We start from the raw sequence: 20,854 nt of genomic DNA on the forward strand, positions 1-20,854 counted from the left end.
GTATGGGGTGCCACGTCTCGGTCACCTCTTGTTCGCATTGACGTCAATTTGAACAGTGGACGTTACATTTCAGATGTGTTACGACCCGTGGCTCTACCCTTCATTCGAACCCTGCGAAACCCTACATTTCAACAGAATAATGCACGACCGCTTGTTGCAAATGTTCGACTGCTGTCCTGGCCAGCGCATTCTCCAGATCTCTCACCATTTGAAAACGTCTGGTCAATGGTGGCTGAGCAACTGGCTCGTCACAATACGCCAGTCATTACTCTTGATGAACTGTGGTATCGTGTTGAACCTGCATCTGTATCTGTAGCTGTATCTGTACACGCCATCCAAGCTCTGTTCGATTCAATGCCCAGGCGTATCATGGCCGTTACTACGGCCAGGGGTGGTTATTCTGGGTACTGATTCCTCGGGATCTATGCCCCCAAATTGCGTGAAAATGTAATGACATGTCAGTTCTAGTATAATATATTTGTCCAATGAATACCCTTTTATCATCTGCATTTCGTCTTGGTGTAGCAATTTTAATGGCCAGTAGAGTATTTGCATAGAGTGTAGCCAGGTATGGAAGTGAAACATGGACAATAACTAGTTTGGACAAGAAGAGAAAGAAACTTTCGAAATGTGGCGCTACAGAAAAATGCTGAAGATTAGATGGGTAGATCATGTATCTAGTGGGGAAGTACTGAATAGAATTGGGGAGAAAAGGAATTTGTCACACACCTTGACTAGAAGAAGGTTTCGGTTCGTGGCACATGTTCTGAGGCATCAAGGGATCACGAATTTAGTGCTGGAGAGCAGCGTGGAGGGTAAAAATCGAAGAGGGAGGCCAAGACATAAATACACAAAGCAGGTTCAGAAGGATGTAGGCTGCAGTAGTTATATGGAGAAGAAGCAGCTTGCGCAGGATAGAGTAGAATGGAGGGCTGCATCAAACCAATCTCTGGACTGAAGACCACAACAACAATAACATCATTCAATACATAATGGATATATTGGATAATGTATGTAGAAGACGTTATGTGAAGTCCTTTCTCTAGTATTAGACACTAGCGTTTCACCAGAACAATTACGAAACTGTCTAGTTACTATATTTCATGTAGTAACTGAATTCAGTAACCAGACACAGTACTTTATCTTCTCCATAGTTTGACGGCACCGACTCAACAGCGATACGCCTCAATCTTGTAGCTGTGATGATCCAGTGAATAGAACTGTTTGTAGTGACTGAAGAGCATTTTATTGTCCACGTGCTGGTTGAAATGGCTCTGAGCACTATGGGACTTAATATCTGAAGTCATCAGTCCCCTAGAACTTAGAAATACTTAAACCTAACCAACCTAAGGACATCACACACATCCATGCCCGAGGGAGGATTCGAACCTGGGACCGTAGCGGTCGCGCGGTTCCAGACTGAAGCGCCTAGAACCGCGCGGCCACAACGGCCGGCTGTCCATGTGCTCCACGGTATAGTAATGGTGATAGGTGTCGTAGTTAACTGAATGTTTAAGAGTGTAATAACTGCTACGTGGTTGAGTGTGTATTTCGGTCAGACAAAGAGTATTTGGGTCGAGTATTCTCTTCGGAAACAAGAGAACTGAGTGAAGCATTCTTGATGACTCCTGTGCCAAAATTGATGACAGTGTGCATGAAATAAACATTAGCCACAGTTCACCGTTTGCCATAGCAAAGTTTGTGCTGATTAGGTACCAGTCACCCTTACAGATAAACACATAAGGGACCTTCGGAAATGTCGAAGTCACCGTTAAGGCATATGGAAGGGATAAGAGAAGAACTATCTTACTTGTACTGTAACCGTTGCTGACACATGATTCGATCTTCGCGAACCACAGAGTAAGCAGCAAACAACTGTGTAGAAACATGCGTCTTCGGCTACAGAAAAAATTTTTAAATTGCTAGCTCCTGCAGGAATGTCGGTTATGTCTGTGTTTCATGATGTATAAGGTACGCTGAAGATTATTTACACCCCTAAAGATCAAACACAGGAACTCACTACGAACCACAGAGTAAGTAGCAGACGGCTGTGAGGAAATATCCGCCCTCACCTACAGCAGAAGTGTTTAAATTCCAAACCTCTGCGAGAATGTTTGTCTTGAAATTGTTCTGCGATGTGGAAGGAGCAGTGATGCGTCTTTACGCTGCTAAAGGTCAAACAGATCATCCTGATTTTGAGCTGCTGTATCATCCACCGTAGAGTCCTAAAGTAGCTCAAGTGAAACATTCCTGGAAGATTAAAACTGGGTGCGGACCGAGACTCGAACTCGGGACCTTTGCCTTTCGCGAATCTGCCTGGAAAGTTTCATAACAGCGCACACTCCGCTGCAGAGTGAAAATCTCATTCTGGTCGCGCAAGTGATTATCAGCACCGTAGTCCCCTGAATGACTTGTCCTGGAGATTTTTCTCCACTGGGAAATAGTACACCATGGACGAAGACCTTCCCATTAATTTAGAATGATTTGCACATCACTGATTTCGTTGCACATATATACACTAATTCTAAATTGCAGCGTGAATACAAAATATAATCAACGTAATCTGTAAAAATGTGTTTTGTCATTTTCGTCATTTGCCCCGATGGTTTGAAACTTTATATCTCTAATTTTATTGAGGGGGAAGACGGCGTGAGTCCGAAGTGGGCAGATGGGAAGATGTTAGTTTGTTAGCCTAGAAACAAGTGGCTGTTTTGTTGAAGGAAAGCTTTTTCTTTGTGGTAATGATCAGATGGTCATATGTGGAGAAGAGAGTCGAAGTATTCAGAGAGTGGGGAGCAGTTCTGTGAATTTAATTACAATCGGAATGGTTGTCACTGATAGGTGACGGGTCAATTTTATAATACCTCATTGAATGTTTCGATGAAACAGCAATGTAAGAAAGGTTTCTACGAACAAGAGGGTCTGGCGAGGGGGTATACGGAAAAGAAAAGACAGAAGGAATAATATTTACGACATAAGATTTACCACGAGAGTCGATGAAGAAGATCATCAACATAAAGAAACCTAGACATCAGGAAGGAGAAATTGTATGATTTCTTGTCAAAAAGTCTGAGTGTGTGGAGCAATAGCAGCGACTGTGTACAGAGAAGACAACAGCTACTGCTTTTGACCGAGAAAAGTGGAGAGACGACGAACAGCAGTGGCGAAATGGATCGTGAAACCAAAAGTGACTGTTAGGCAAACATCTGGTGCCTGGAAATAAAGACTGTAGACGATGCAGCGATTGTCGTATTTGTTTATTTTGAGTACCAGGCACTAATTGATTTGAGAACGGAAGAATACAGTCAACTGATGCCATATATAAACAAATCTTGCACGGGCTTCCAATGTCGTGAACAAAAGCAGCGTGTTTTTGTGGATTAATCCCGTAGAGGCCATCTAAAGCATATAAAGGGATTTTAATAGCAGGAGACTACGAGATAGTGGCAATTTGAGTCACTAACATTTTCAGATAAATTGCTTAGTTACGTAACCATTGTGCCCCTCTCTTTCTCTCACACGGCTATTGTCTCTTCGCTATCTTTATAACACAATTACTGTCTACTATCTTGCCGTATTTATTACTTTTCCGTTTCTTTGCCACTGCCAGTGTCTTCTTCTCTCTCAGCATATAATATTACGAGTACGTTCCCAAGCCAAAATATTTGAAAAAAATTTTAAAAGCGCTATGGAAGGGTGAATGAGGTAGCAGGTACCCAACTTTTCACAATCATTCTTCTTTGTACTCCGACAGCAGCATTTTCCCACTGGTTCCCTTCTTTTGCCGGAAAAATTTTGCACTTAGGTGAAACTAGAGTAACAGAAAACTAATTTGACACCTCAGACTGGATTCTGCAAAAAATAAATAAATAAATTATATAAAAATTCGCATGTGTTTCAGTACTACAACATGTACTTCTCAGGTGATAAAGGAGAGACTTAGGGTATTTCTATGTGCTACGACACTTTGTAAACAACGTTTTCGCCAAACACCGGATTTTAAGTACCTGTATTTTATTTAGGTGTACAGGTAGGGTAAATTTGGGCCTCTGTATCTTGGAAACGGATAAAGGTATGAAGAAAACTTTCAAGGCTGTTCGCCATAGGAATCTTAGGAATACATTGTAAACATTGCAGCCATTTTCTGTGCATATCCATCTAGAATCTGCGGACTGGTTTTGGAACGAAAAAAACAAATTTTTAAGGTGTTTTTCGATAACATAATTTTTTTTTTTAAACGGGGAGACGGCTCTTCTGGATAACTGGCAAGAGAATGTATTGTTAAGATTTGATCCGTTTTCTAGTTTTCTCCTCATATCGGATTTTGCGTGTAGAAAGAGTAACTATGAAACTCTGTATCCTGTAAACGGACGAAAACATCAAAAGAATTTTCAAGACTGTTCGAGATCGGCATATTAGAAATGTAAAAATTTGTCTTGGAATGCCCGGTTAGGTTTTGGTCTGCAGTTGGAGGTGAAAATATAGTAAAAAATCCCTTTTCCAGAGGAACCATCCTTGAACTAATCGTGACCCCGTAAGTCTTACCAAGTCATCCCTAGACCACATTAAATGCAATAAGAATGTATGGATTTGGCCTATTTGCCTAAGCAGGAGGAAGTGTATAACGTTCATATTTTGACCCTGTGATGTAGGATAGTGACATTAAGACGATCCTTCTTTTGGCTGTACAAATGATCCCTGGCCCAGGGGCTATTCAAAGCACTTCATCCTATCTTTTTATCACCAACAGGACCCGAGGTATGAGCACCGGAATGTCCTGTTTCTATGTGTGGCGTTTTGAAAGTATTAGGTAAGCAATGTGTCGCATACATACCGATAGCTAAAAGATAATGACTGCCCTGAGATGACTGAATGGTGGTATCAAAAATGAGAACCTATAATTTCAAGGAATCCAGGTCACTACAGTGACTGTTATTAAGCTAACTGTAACGAGTCCCGTAATCCCACTGTACCACTGTGGAATACACATTTGAATACGATTGCCCGCATCTCGTGGCCGCGCGGTAGCGTTCTCGCTTCCCACGCCCGGGTTCCCGGGTTCGATTCCCGGCGGGGTCAGGGATTTTCTCTGCCTCGTGATGGCTGGGTGTTGTGTGCTGTCCTTAGGTTAGTTAGGTTTAAGTAGTTCTAAGTTCTCGGGGACTGATGACCATAGATGTTAAGTCCCATAGTGCTGAGAGCCATTTGAACCATTTGAATACGATCTCACGAGTGCGTAGTATGTGTAAGGAACGAGTGGCATAATCAGATAAATAGAATCATTTGTGATTTGTGCTAACTCGTACACTGTTCATGATTGTGAGCTTCTCAGAGTTTATATTGAGGCAGGTATGAGTTACAATCATTTCGCAGATCATGCACAGATCTCTTTTTGCCGGTTTCCATGTTTCTATTTCGCTCACATACGTAATCTTTTGCGCTGAAGGCGTCACGTCCTTAACCCACTGGTTATCAGGCTGTGTACACAGATAGCGATTTCTGCCTAATGATAAATTTAAGCATTTCCTTCGCTGCTGATATACGACATCCTGAAAAACTCTAGATTAACGTACGTGCTTGATAAGAGCACATAGTGTGGCCCTAATGAAATGCTTGTCACCAAATTATCCGCATCCGCGAGCTGCTCTAATCTATCTGTCAAGTACAACTGTCAACATCAGTGTCAGCCTCAAACTCAGGCGTGGAGAAAATGTAGGATTCCCGCATGACTTCCTTTGCAACGTACTATGGAGGTGGATTTGTCGATGGCTAGTTCTGATCTCACACAAAGTTTCAACTGCAAGAACACACCATACTCTGATCACGTAATCACAGTTATTGAGCATCTAAAAGACTAGGAAACACGGCTTCAGTTAAAGAACACTATCGAATAGTAGAATGAGATTATACAACTTTGTATTCACTCACTATATGTTGCTGAATGATTACCCTTGAATCTGGAACATGGAATGCAGTACCAGCTTCAGTTGCCTATCCAACGACTTTGATTTCAATACTTTGCGTAACTACTGACAGAATTTAAAAGTATAAAATACCGCCATAATTTACCCTTTACGAGGTAACTGCATATGCATTAGTCGAATTTGCTTCCTCGCATCCGTCTATATATTCAGGCTAATCTCGGGAAATACTGCATGGATTTTGATCCGGTTTTCACTAATAGATGTACTGATTAACGACGTAAGTTTTTGTATGTAATTTTAAATGTTTCGGACAAATTGTATGAATTATGATGAATTACGAGTGCTATTCTGAAAGTGAGGAACGATAGGTCGCGATATGGAAACCACTGTGAAAATCCGACGAGGCTTTTCACAGACGTTTTAGGCAGTGTCTCTAGTATGCCCGTCGATCGCATCAAGACGCTCTTTTCAGTTGTGAGCGCACTGTGAAGGAGTAAAGGTGCCTAGAACAACGATGTCTACCGCCAAGTAGGAGGGGTCGCGCAGAGTATTTGCCTTAATGAATGCAGCCCACCTAACACAACTGCCACGCACTTCCTTCTTCGTGGCAATTCTCAGCCGCACTCTGCAGGGGCAGTGGAGACGCTCCTGCAGCCTTTTGGACAGGAAGTGTTGGATCACCTACAACACAACACAGAATTATTAGGAAGCACAGGCGGCTGCCTCGTATGACGAAGGTGTTGGAAATTTCGTATAACGCTACGACAAATGTCTAAGTCGGAGCGGCGACTATAGAGAAGTATCTGGAAGGAGTAGCTAAATGTGCAAAGAAAACAGTTTTGATTTTCGCTGAGGTTCCCATTTCGCGACCGATCGTTCTTTACTTTCCTAACAATCCTCGTAAAATTAAGTTGTAAAAGCGACGACATTGCTACTTAGCGAGCAGCCGTCGTAACTCGAGGGAAGAGCAGTGATTTGAGTGAGAGTAATTCGTGTGTGTGATGGTCTAGCGGTAGACTGCCTCCGGCAGTGGTGAGGCGCGCACGCCTCATTTGCGTCTACCCTGCTGTGCTGCTTGCGAGCCAGCACGCATTTGCTTACCTCCGCGTAGCGCTTGTCTTGTGTGGATTCCTGATGGGCCAAACAGCTGAGGTCATCGGTCCCCAGACTTCTACACTACTTAAACTAACTTACGTTAAGAACAGCACACACACCCATGCCAGAGAGAGGACTCGAAGCTCCACTGGGAGGGGCCACACAATCTAGGACATGGCCCCTCAAATCTTGTCTTGTCTTGTCATCGACCATCATGGTGTTTTCCTATCGCCAAGCCATGACTGAATTACTTTTTTCTCTGAATCATCCAGTACCAAAAGAGTATGAAATCAACGCGTTTGTATAGGATGAAATTCGTGTCCCATTGCAGAATGTTCTAGCGGTTCACTGTACGGAATATATCACTTTGGCTTATGAGGAACTGTCCGTCAATGTTGTGTGATGCAATGCTCACGATCTTAATTTTCCATCCTTTGAAGGCCACATAGGGGCTGTTGTGTTGATAATGGTGATTTTGGCCTCCAAATTTTGAGAGTTTCCGAACTCGTTTGAGGTGCCATAGGACATTGTGGTGGCTGCTTTCAAACCTCACTGCAGGGATCCCCAAACTATTTTGGACAAGTGAGCCCTTTTCCCAAATGAACTGTTACCTCAGCCCCCCATGGCTAAATTACCTACTTTTAAGATCAACCCCCTTATTCATAATGGTCCGCTAACTTAAAACAGCTGCTACAGAGCGTTATTTTTCATTCAATAGAAGAAGACAGCCATTTCTCTTCTGCTCTCAGTGGCAGCCTATGTATGGGCGGGTAATTTCCTAGTCCGGCTGCTCTTAGTCTTCGACCAGTAACGCGGAACGAAAAGAAGGCTGTAGAGAGTCCATAACTTGTTCTCGGGTGGCAGGCACAGATGCTACGCGGTTTCAATGTGCTTGATGCCCAATATGGCGATCCTCTGCTGGAATGCTCAGACGTGGGAGATCAGAATTTAATGTTATGCCTGTCCTTGCGTTGCCATCCAGTCCAACCACTGTCACATCAAAAACCCCGCAAATCTAAATACTGCAACATTCGACCAGCCAGCCAAATGAAGACAGTAATAAGTTCGTAGACCTTCTGGCCCAGTTTGCACCTAAATGCAGCATTACACCCTTTGATACATTTAATAAAACATTCTCGGGTTTAAAGGCGCGTCAAGTGGTTTTTCTGAACACGAGCTTTCGGCAGACTGTTGTGTGGTTGTCATTGCCGTTCTTATATAGCCGCGCCGTCACTTGTGACGTCGCTCGTGACGTCATTGATGCTCGGTCCCGCACCATATATGGTAATATTTTTGCCGCGCGACCACCGGGCGGGCTTCAACATCCTCAACACCAGATCCCACTCAGCTACAATCCACCGTCTCCATTGAAGGTATTGTCACAAATTCTAATCTCTATGGCCTCGTTTATCATGCTATCCCGGAAGCCATTGTTTTTGTTGTTGTCTTCAGTCCTGAGACTGGTTTGATGCAGCTCTCCATGGTACTCTATCCTGTGCAAGCTTCTTCATCTCTCAGTACTTAATGCAACCTCCATCCTTCTGAATCTGCTTAGTGTAATCATCTCTTGGTCTCCCTTTACGATGTCCTACCAACAGGTCCCTCCTTCTTGTCAAGTTGTGCCACAAACTCCTATTCTCCCCAATTCTGTTCAATACCTCCTCGTTAGTTATGCGATCTACCCATCCAATCTTGAGCATTCTTCTGCAGCACCACATTTCGAAAGCTTCTATTCTCCTTTTGTCCAAACTATTTATCGTCCATTTTTCACTTCCATACATGGCTACACTCCATACAAATACTTTCAGAAACGACTTCCTGACCCTTAAATCTATACTCGATGTTAACAAATTTCTCTTCTTCAGAAACGCTTTCCTTGCCATTGCCAGTCTACGTTTTATATCCTCTCTACTTCGGCCATCATTAGTTATTTTTCTCCCCAAATAGCAAAACTCCTTTACTACTTTAAGTGTCTCCATTTCAATACCTGCTCCGAATTTTTCTTTTGTTTCCTTCACTGCTTGCTCAATATACAGATTGAATAACATCGGGGGAAAGGCTACAACCCTGTCTCACTCCGGTCCCAACCACTGCTTTCCTTTCATGCCCCTGTTATAACTGCCATCTGGTTTCTGTAAAAATTGTAAATATCCTTTCGCTCCCTGTATTTTACCCCTGCTACCTTCAGAATTTGAAAGAGAGTATTCCAGTCGACATTGTCAAAAGCTTTCTCTAAGTCTACAAATGCTAGATATGGCATTGTTTGTGAGAGCTTAAAAACTCTGCGTAAATGGCTCAATTCTCTCGGCAGGTTTTCAGCGTCTGAGACGGTTTCAGTTCTATGTACTAAGGTCCTCAGAACTGTTTCTGTGCTGGGTGATGGAAGCTGGTGGCGTGTAGATACCGATCCGTGTGGGAGCGCTTGCAGTAAACGCTATGACCTAGAGACCCACTGGGTTTACGGCGGACAAGCACGTCCAAGAACGGCAGGGAACGCTCCTTCTCTACTTCCATTGTGAAGTTGATGTGGTCGTGGATGCTGCTGGGGTGCTCCAGGAACTCTTCTAACTTTTCTTGTCCATATGGCCAAATGAAGAAGGTATCGTCGACGTAGCGATAAAAGCAGCTCGGCTTTGCAGGAGGCGTGTCCAAGGCGATGTCTTCGAAATGCTCCATAAAGGGGCTACTACTGGAGCTAATGGACTTCCCATTGCCACGCCGTCGGTTTGGTTAAAATATTCTCCATCATGTATGAAATATGATGACGTCAGAGTGTGCTTAAATAAATCCACGATGGTGTCGTCAAAGAGCTGGGACAGCAAGTCAACAGAGTCTTTGATGGGGACACACGTGAGTAAAGAAACCACATCGAAGATAACCATAATATCCCCTTCACCAAGTCGCAGACCTTTAATGCTACTGATGAAGCCCACCGTATTCTTTATATGGTGCCCACAATGTCCAACATACGTAGAGAGGAGGCTGGCCAGATGTTCAGCAAATTTATAGGTCGACAATCCGATGGAACTCAATATCGGCCTCAGCGGTGTGTCCTTCTTATGCACCTTCACCAGACCAGGGGGGGTGGGAGTTGAAGCGGGCCCGGCGATCGCGCGGCCAAAACATTACCATATATGGTGCATGATCGAGCACCAGTGACGTCACGAGCGCCGTCAAGAGCGAAGGCGCGGCTATATAAGCACTTCAATGACAACCACACGACAGTCATCCAGTTGACGATGGCAGAGGAGATCTCTGCCGAAAGCTCGTGGGCAGTAAACCACTTGACGAGGCTTAAAAACAGGAGAATATTAACGGATATCGCCGCGAAAGCATGCATTCGTACACCCTTTGATACCAATGACTTTTTAGTGGTCTGCCTACAAGCAGGGGCAATGATGTCACAATCCCCACGCCCATTATCAGTGACGTTAGCATTTTCACGTGACAATTGTGGTGTTCGGCGTATGGGTCTGATGCATGCTACTGCATCTGCAGCAGCAATTTGAGCAGTAGTTGGCACTACAGTGACACAACGAACTGTTACAAATCGAGTATTTCATGGACACCTCCGGTCCAAACGCCCTACAGCGTACATTCCACTGACCCCAAACTACCGTCATTTGCGACTTCAGTGGTGTCAATCGAGAGCTCTGTGGAAGACAGGGTGGAGGACTGTAGCGTTTTCTGATGAAAGTTGGTTCTGCTTCGGTGCCAATGGTGGCCGTGTGTCGTTTAGGAGAAGGCCAACTAAAGACCTACAACCAACCTGTCTGTGTGCTAGACACACTAAACCGATAACTGAAATTATGGGTGCAACTTTGTATGATAGCAGGAGCATTCTGGTGGTCGTCCCACGCACCCTGACCGCAAATTTGTGCTTCTGTCAGGTGATACGACCTGTTGTGCTTCCGTTCAAGAACAGCATTCTAAGGGGTGTTTTCCAACAGGATAACATGCTCCGCAGAGAGTTGGCATGTTGCCTTGGCCTTTTCGATCATCAGATCAGTCTGCAGTCAAGCACATATCGGACTTCATCGGACGACAACTCCAGCGTCATCCACGAACAGCATCAACCATCCCTGTGTTGACCAACGAAGTGCTACAGGCATTGAACTCGATCCCACAAACTGACATCCGGCACCTGTACAATACAACGCATGCACGTTTGCATGCCTGCATTTAATGTTCTGGTTGTTTAACCGGTTGTTAAAGTACCAGCATTCCACATTTGCAATGTCTTATCTCACGCTTACATTAATCTGTGATCTCGCACTGTTAATCGCTTATGTGTGTTATCTAGAGAAATGTATCACAGAAATTTCATTACTCTACATTATTTTTCAGTCATAGTACGTGTGCTCACTGAAACAGTGTCAATGCGAAAGTCCTCCATTAAATTTATCTCTTGTTATTTTTGTGTCAAGAACGTAAGTACTATTTAGGGATTGAGCTTTGTGCCTGTTCCGACTGCCTGACTGCTGCCTATAAGAAAGTACGAAGAGCGATCTATTATCGTGGAGCATTTGAACAGAATGTCGCCAATCCCTCCTGCTGTTGCTGCCAATATATGAATTCTGGTGATTCTGCTGCTTCATTATTCACTCAGCTTCTCATTTGGCCTCAGGAAGCTGAATGGATCCTATTGCAGAGCTCCCTACTTCAGAAGCTGTGGGAATCGAACCCAGGTCAATATACACCGAAGGCAGTGACGCATCCATGGGACTATAATTTTTTTAATGTTCGATCCCTTCTCTACTTGTAGCCCATCCTGTCTCTCTCCAAAATGCCTTCAATGCCTAGCTCCTCACACTATATTCAGCAACGCCATTTTTTCTTATTGTCCTCTTCTTTTTAGTTTTCGTTCTTAATTCTCGAAGTTAAATTTCGTCATGATCAGAATGGACAGAATATGTCGCATCTTAGTGATTAGGATATTCTTTAGACTACAGAAGAGACAACCATTAGCACTCCAGTCCTTCACTATGCAGTTCAAGAGAGCCGAAATAAGAACTTCTGGAATCGCTCAGCGAACTTCTCTTTCACATTTTTGTAGCGCAATCGAATGTGGCTCTTGCAGGTAAGATTGAAAATCCAATAGGTCAGAGAGGCTGTGGCTATGCAGTAGTTAGTGGAATGAGGGAAGCGCCAAGTATACGACATGAGCCATCCTGTTGGGAAAACAACATTCAAGTCTATGGTGGAAAGGTTTGTTCTGGTAATTAATGCCTATTTCTTCTTTGTCCACGATCAAATTAAATTCTTGTTAGAACAAATGCATCTACGAGAGGATGTTCTGTAACTTACACTTTCTGCGGAGGGAATATGGTGTTAAATTGATGTGTGATTTCTCTTTAATTCGATCCTCCCCATATATTGCATCCAGCCATGTGGATCTGACATCTATCGGCCGGTATTTCTGATTAACATTTCACCGAACCCTGTTCGACTTTGTCGATGGGTGACTCCTTTAAGGATCTATACGTTGAAATCGTGCATTTTAGTTCAATAGTAGTTATATATTTTTTCCTTGTTTAAGCTAATTACTCTTTTCACTACTTGGTATGTTTTTTAACCTATCATAACCCTTACATTGACCTTGGCTACCTGAATGTTGCGGCTAGCTCATATCTCAAGCTGCAAAAGAATTGTATATGGTGCTACTCAAGTTAGTATGTGTCACCCTCCAATAATGTACGTTGGTAGCTGTAGAAGGCTCGGTTAAGGACTCAGCGGTAGATTTATCCATTAATAGCACGTCTCTTTTTCACGACACACCGGACTTATCACTAATAAAATAGCATATAGCTACTTTGAATTTTAATAATCCCTTCTAGCATAAATTACGATAATACGATGCTATTGTCAGAAGATGACGCAGTAATATCTGCCGCCCATGAATATTATCCGAGAGCAAACGAAATGCACCTGCCAGTAGTGTGCAGAAATGCATTTCTTTAGCAAAAATGCGTTACTACTTTAGTTTTGATTAAAGAAGTGTGCAGAAATTGAGCTCTCCAGCAATTAGGGTAATGATTGATGAATCAAAGCATTATAACCATCTGTTTAATAGCTTGCTTGTCCGTCTCTGAAACTAAATACATCACCGATTCTGCATATCAGGGATCTGACAGATTATTGGCAGGTTTGTGGAGGTATGTGGCCTGAGGTGTCTACTTATAGGTCACGTAATACGCGTAAATAACAGGCCGCAGTTTTTTGGGTACGTGGTGATGGTACCCGATAGCAACACAGATCTGTTCCATAGGATTTACATTAGGCGACTTTGGTTGCTATCATCGTGAGTTCACTATAATGCTCCTCAAACCACAGTGCGGTTCTGACTCTGAGACAAGTGCAGTTATATTGCTGAAATACGACATCGTCGTCGGGAAGGTATAGGGTGCGAAGGGATGCAGGTTTTTCGTAGCTGTCAGCGTGTCTTCGATTACTACCACAGATCCCATGCAGTGCAGGAGGATGTCTGCCATAGAGTAATACTGCTCCCCCCCCCCCCCCCCCCCCCAGCCTGCGTCTGCGGCGTGCCGCACGTTCCGAGCCGTTTGTGAGGACGACCAGCGACCCAGTGCAGCAAAAACGTGGTTCACCCGACGATCCGACACGTTTTTGTTGATTGACGTTCGAATCCCGATGGTCAAGTGCCCAAAGCAGTCGTAACTGACGATGTACTTGGTTCAACATATGAACACGCAGGGGTGGTCTGTCTCGGGATTCCAAGTTGCTCCGAAACACTTGGCGTGCACCAGCATTTCGGCAGAGATGCTACAGACCACCAGCCATCCTACTTGACAGAGCAGCAAAGACTCCGAAGCCCACATTCTGTGGAGATTCATGGGTGATAATTTCATTGTCCTATCTCTTTCCATAGATACTCGTGACAATAGAACGTGAACATTTGACAAGCTTCACCGTTTTCGAGATACACGTTAAGAGGCTCTGTGTAATGATAGTCTGCCCTTCCTCAAAGCCGCTTATCTTAATGGTCTGAGGTGTGGGGTTGATCTGTTATTCTGCGCAACGGATTAATCTGAGATGTACCCTTTACCCTGTGGCTCCTGCAAGATGCAATTTCCACCCCCACACTACTATAGAAGTCAGACAGACGCTCCTAACGTTCTAAAGAGAAATGCCTGAAAAACTTTCAGCAATAAATATCTTCTGGAGTCGTCCGCTGTAAGGAAACGACACAAAAATTCACAAAATTTCTTACGTAACTAGTGGGATAATTGGGTACTGGAGTAGTGCTAGTTAGCGTAAGAGAAACATGAAACTAACGAAAGTTATTATTTATTTTGCAAAAATTCTGAGAAATCACAATGACACTTTTAGTTATGAATTGAACAAGTTATATCCTGGTTCTTTTCGGAATGCGAAGTTACCTTTCAAGGATACGATTCACTAATGAAATTTCTACACAAAGATTAAGATGGTTGTTAACTTGGCAGAATGGCTGAGAGGCGCACCCACTCAACTTGAATAATTATCCTTTAAAATGTTGCTGTCATGTGTGAAATGCAGTGAAGTGTACTGTTGTGGAGGATATATGGGGCTCGCAATAGCTGTAGCACCCAATACCGTAAGCTGCGATGACTGCTGTCTGCGTTGCTAGCTGCTGACCAGTAAGATAACTCTCGTTCTATCTGGATGGACCTTCGCCAATCAAACTCTCCCTATGCCTTGATGAAGTCAAGGATTCCTATTGGCCCCTAGTCTAAACTATTAGCGTGGTACACTAGTCAGGTAACCAGTCCACCGCGATGCCACTCAAAATTCGCTCGCAGGCATTTAACTATAACTCTGTCCGTTTACACCGCACAATAAGTGTGTCGCTCAACACAGTGAACAACGCTTAATCGCGAGAGACTCAATATAGAGTCGCCCTTTGATTCGCTCTCGACAGAGGTGCTCTCTCAGTGAAGTACTGAGGAGAGACTTGTTCCTCGCTCTTTCGAGTACACGTACGAGCGCGCACGCTCACGTTACGTGTTCTCGCTCCAAGAGCGACAACGTAACGGCGCCTCTCCATGCCAGACGTGAAGGGGTATATCTTTCGGTCTCTTCCATTATTCCTTCAGCACAAGAAATATCGTCTGCTAATCAGCATTGCTCTCCTAAAACGGGAGAATGACGTTTAGTTTAAGGCAACCAATCCGGAAGCTTGTAGCTTTGGCGTTTGGCGTTTACTGTCTCCCTGTGAAAATCTCTGAAACTGTGTGCTGTGTGTAAAGAATGCATAGGCTGGCCGCTCCCGCACAATGTAGCGGAATTTGCTTTTAAGCCGAACATGGGGTCGTTCCCCCTTTACACTCGGGCCCACGCTGTCCGCTACACGGGCGGTCACCGGCCGGCATGGGCTGGGTCGTCCTCTGAAGGGCCTGGCGTCCCGCTGTGCGGCCTCTCTCCCGAACTAAAAGCCTCTGTGACCGTCGTGTCTGGAATGTATGTGTCCACGCCAGCCTCGAGTATTTCAAGCACGGTGCACTCACTTGTCAATTGCATATCGTTTAGATGAATTCATAGAACATTAACTTTATCTTATCGAGTTTAGGTTCGAATGAAGCGTCTTGATGTGCGGAATATGATTGTGAGTGCGGAACATGTAAGCAATGAAGGTCAGGAGACCACGACGTCTTACAATGGATTTCCCCTTTTGCGGCCTATATCTTCGCTAGGGTGATCTCCTTCCACGTACATAGTTTCCTTACCATGTCACGTGCCCGCAACGCCCCCATGCGGCATCCAACGTCGCCGTGGGCAGTGGGCATACGTTTTTGGTGTATCAGTCTAATACTACATAACTATATTGGTAAAGTAGTCCAGACCAAAGAAGTAAGAGTTACTACGAGCGGAATTTATACTAGTTTGTTGCTGTTCTACTTAGTGTTGTTACGATCCAGTTACATACTTTTTTATACTCCCTAAAGTATTCACTTAACACTGAACAGGGAATATAATGTATATGCAACGGCTGCCAAGTGATGGAAGAAGGCGACAAGTGGGAAAAACTTGTGGCGATGTATTAATCAGACTTTGTATTACATTGATTTCGATCTGACATGTTTATGATTGCGCCTGGAAAGAGCTACTGCGCTTATAACTGATAATAATTACAGAAGTTGTCTGCAAAGTTAGTAATACGCAGCACGGTGCCTGCAGTGTTATTGGAAGAATATACAGGATGAGTCGAAACGGACTTTACAGCTTTTGAATGATACGGAAATTTATAGAATCGGTAGGTGTGTCATTTTGTCTCACAGAAAAGTGTCAAGGGCCATTTTGGTTAGATGTGACTATGTGACTACCATTAGTGATGCCACGAGTAATAAATTTCTTTCCATACTCGTTGCAGAAAATCAGGCGTAACTCGTGCAAAGGCAGCGTAGATTCGATTTTTCATGTCTGCAAAATTGTTTGGTGGGTCAAGAACATACACGTGGTCTTTAACGAAACCTCAGAGAAAGAAATTCAGTGGTGTCAAGTCTGTGGACCGAGGTGGCCATGCGACTGGCCCTTCACGGCCAATCCACCGTCCTTGGAAGCGATTGTCGAGGATACCTCGAATTTCTGTGAGGAAATGAGGTGGTGCACCGTCTTGCTGGTATTAAAACACCCGATATCAGTCATCATCATAGATTTGTTGAATTACAAAGTTTCCAAGGATATCCAGATACGCAATACCAGCGACAGTTTTCTCTGTGAATATGATGATGAAGTCCCATACTCCGTGACGATGCGGAAGACCCGCACCGCCGTACTAGGCATGGTCCTGGTGGAGGTGGTTTGCCGTCGCCTTCCTCCGACCGTAATGGGCATGAATGATGATGATGAAAACGACACAAACAACAACACTCAGTCATCCCGAGGCAGGAAAAATCCCTGACCCCGCCGGGAATCGAACCCGGGACACCGTGTTTGGGAAGCGAGAACGCTACCGCGAGACCACGAGACGCAAATAAGAAAGGACGGCAAACTTTCAGTTTGCTAAGGGCACAAAACGTGTTAACTTTGGGGCTGTCACGAACGTGTTCCAGCGTTGCATGTGGATTTTCGCAGCCCCATATTCTACAGTTCTGGGTGTTCACCATGCCATTGATATGAAATGTTGACTCATCTCACCAATTAAAGTAGCCATTTCAACTGTGCCCTGCGCTGGCGCTCCCGGTCACGGAATGGAGTGCTGATGCGCTTCCTGAATCAAACTTGAGATTTTTTGCTGTATAATGACACACACTGATTCTTTAAGTTATCTGTAAGTTATATCAATAAGTTCCTGTATCGTTCCATCTTGTATTACATTTTCACATCACTGATCAATGGTTTATTTTACAAACTGAACATATATGAAAATGTGCTCATTTCATTCTGAGTAATTTTGAGTACTGTACAGTTTGTAGATTGCTGCGCAAGCTGCGACAGTCATTTAGTTCTTCCAATTGCTATTTTCGATTCAGATGCTTTGTTGATAACCCCGGAATATTTCTGACACAATAAAACGATTCTCTAAGGACGCAGTTACGACTTTTACACAGGTTAACGTAGTTCTCTCAGGGGATTTGTACATAACCTCTTTTAATAGCTCTCATGACCCAAATTATAAAAGCAAACTTACTTTTACGCTTAATTAGAGCCATCAGAATTCTGGACTATCTAATTACATCGGACAGACACCCTCTCCCATTTTTAGGACGGAACCTCCACAGTCATTTCTTAACAACAACCCGTGCAAGACTTATTGATTGGTGAAGAAATAAGTACAAAAGAAATTACGCCCGTTTTATTGTTTCGCATTTGCAATTCTAAAGGACACAAGTTACAGCTACTAATTAGTCCGACGGTGAAGTTTGTGCATTTAGAGTAGTTAACTGTACCATTCAAACAGCACATTTTCAGACGAAATTACTTTGCCGAACATTTGACCGTTTCAATTCGCGTGTGATTAGCTCTGTTACCTAAATTATTGTAAACTGGGTACAGAGAAAGATGTCATTATTGGCAGTGAGGTGTGCAGGCTTCTTATACAATTGGGTTGTATTTCTAAACTAAAGCCGAGGTTCAAAGCTTTTTAAATGCACGGTAATTGTGACCAACCGAGCGGACTGTGGACTTTTGTTGCAGTTGAAATTTCATGAGAGATCCGAACAGGCTAGAGACAAATCCACTTCCATAGCACCCTGCAGAGAAAGGTCACTGGGAATCCCATATTTGAGGTTGGCATTGACGCTGACAGTAATCTTGACTTATATATAAGTGCTTCCGTCGGGTGCTGATAATTTGGTAACAAGAATTTCATCAGGGCCATACAAGGTCTGTGCTCTTATCAAGTACACACAATAATCTATCAATTCACAGGATGCCGCACATCAAAAACAAAGGAAGCACTTAAATTTATCATTAAGCCGAATCTGCTATCTGTGTACACATCCTGCGAGACCGCAGGTAAGGATGTGACGCCTTCAGAGCAGAAGACGTACGTGACTGAGTGAATCAGAAACAGAAAAAAATGGCAGAAAGAGATGTACACATCATTTGAGAACTGAATGGAAATCATTACATGCATCAATATAAATAAACCTTTGGGAAGCTTGTACTCATTAAGAGTGTAAGCATAAATCACAAATAATTCTGTTAGCAGTATCCGTTCCTTACACACGCTACATTCTCATGATATGCTGTACAAATGTATATCGCATAGGGGAACAGTAATTTCTGTTGGGATTGTGGGACTCGTTATTGTAGCTTAATAACGATCACTTTTGTCACCTGCATTCCGTAAAACCTTCACTCCTCGCTTTTCGACCTCGTCATTCAATCAGCTAATAGGAGTCATTCTCTACATGATGACATACCAATTATGATAAGCACTTGCACAACTTAAACAGTGCAGGGAATGCCATACTGAACTAGCAGAATTAGTAGAATTACTTAAGTAGAAGTCAGTTGTCGTGCATTTGCAGTACAGTATCGGAGCGAAGTGAATGTGACTTGTTATTAGAACTACAAATTATTTTAATCGTGAGTTGGCATAGTATCAGATTTATACCGAAAATTGTTATGAACAAATTATATCTAGGAGAGACCAAAGAATATAATTAACAGGCCGCATGTAGGGAGATAGAGATCAAGTTTCTATCTCTGTCAGATTTCAACTGTTTTCGACGCTGATTTAAATGTTTCTCTAGGGAACGCAAGTGAGCTCATATAATCTCTCTCTCCTGTTTTTGACGTGTTAAAGTATAGACGTACCTACAGAATCACCCATATTAAATGGTCTTTTCATTTTATTTTATTGTACAACTGGCCACGGATAGCAGTTTCTGTTTAAAGATGAACATTTTCGATATGGAAGAGAAAATTTTGGTTACAAATGAAAAGGTAAATTTGAACGTCTAAGTCTTTCAATTATAACCATTATTGAATGTCTTTAACAAACACTTGTTTCTTGTGTTATAAGTTCCTACTACTATGAAATAACATGAGTGTAATCTGCAGTCATGATACGAGGCCCATGAAGATTCTGGGCACAGGGCTACAAATTTCTTTTCCAGATGATAATATTACAGTTAAGCTACTATAATGGAGGCTGTGTCATAGATCTCATTTTCTTGTTGCCAGAAATAGTTTTTGTGTATCTACAATATTCCATATCTCTATATTTTTGTTACTTACTGCTTTATTATCATTCAGTTTCATGAATAATTAAAGGTACACTCATACAAAAACTGGACCAGGGACGAGGAAAACCACAGGGAAATAGAAGCCATGTGCCGAATAAAATGTTCTTGCAAAAACTTAAGACTATCTCCGAGTGACCTGCGCAGTCAGTCCAGTCCTTATAGTGATTTACGCTTACACAGATGATTGCACCACTGTCAACACTGTTTACAGTAAAGAAAATCGAAGTGCTTTTTCCTTCAAAATCTCTTCTTTCCTCTAATGCAATCCAGTTTTCATATTATTAAAGAATCTTGATACGTCATTACCTCCTTTACTGAGACGCCACATACTTTCAGAATATGTTAACTTTTCTTCAGCAAACTCTGCTCTGATTGTTGTAGACTGCTCCCTAATTTGACATTCATTAAGGAAGGATTGTTACATGGCACAAACACTGCTTTGGGGTTTGTATAAAAATACGTATAAAAATGCGTCATTAAACACCAACAATGTGTCCACCCATGATTGCAGCATTATCATATCATAGTCCACAGCAATATTCCAGTTATAGACCATCTCCTTTCAAGTTCTCACACATTTGTTTCGTAATTTCATTAGCTGATTTCCCATGTAATAGAATGAATAAAGGAAACCTCTACTGTGACTTCTGCACCTTCAATATGTACATAATGAGTTACTTGAGACATTTGGTCGGTATACGGTATATGAGGAGGACTATGAAACGTGATGGTGAAATAGATGGGCTTAGTAATTTTTTCTTAATATCTCGATTGTGGCGTTATCCCAAAGTAGTTTGATGAATTCATTTCGGTTTCATGGAGAAAGGCAAGATACAAAGTAGCAATCTGTTTGCTTGAGCGTTCACAACTGAATCATATTTGGCAAGTAACTTGAAATTTTCGAGAAAGTTTCCTCAGTTATCACTTCCACAAAGATTTTCTGATTGACCACGCAAGGGTAAGAGTAATAGGAAGAATCTGATTGTGCGTAACATCTTTCCCGTAGCTGCAATATATAATGAACTTAGTTTTATTATGACCTGTAGGTATAAATGACAGAATGGTTTTTCTCGCCTGCGATGTAATTGCTATGGGAGAAGGCGATCGCTGTATCGGTGGTTTGTCAGATGTTCCTCTGAA

This window comes from Schistocerca americana, chromosome 8 (genome assembly GCF_021461395.2).
Source record: "Schistocerca americana isolate TAMUIC-IGC-003095 chromosome 8, iqSchAmer2.1, whole genome shotgun sequence".
Lineage (NCBI taxonomy): Eukaryota > Metazoa > Arthropoda > Insecta > Orthoptera > Acrididae > Schistocerca > Schistocerca americana.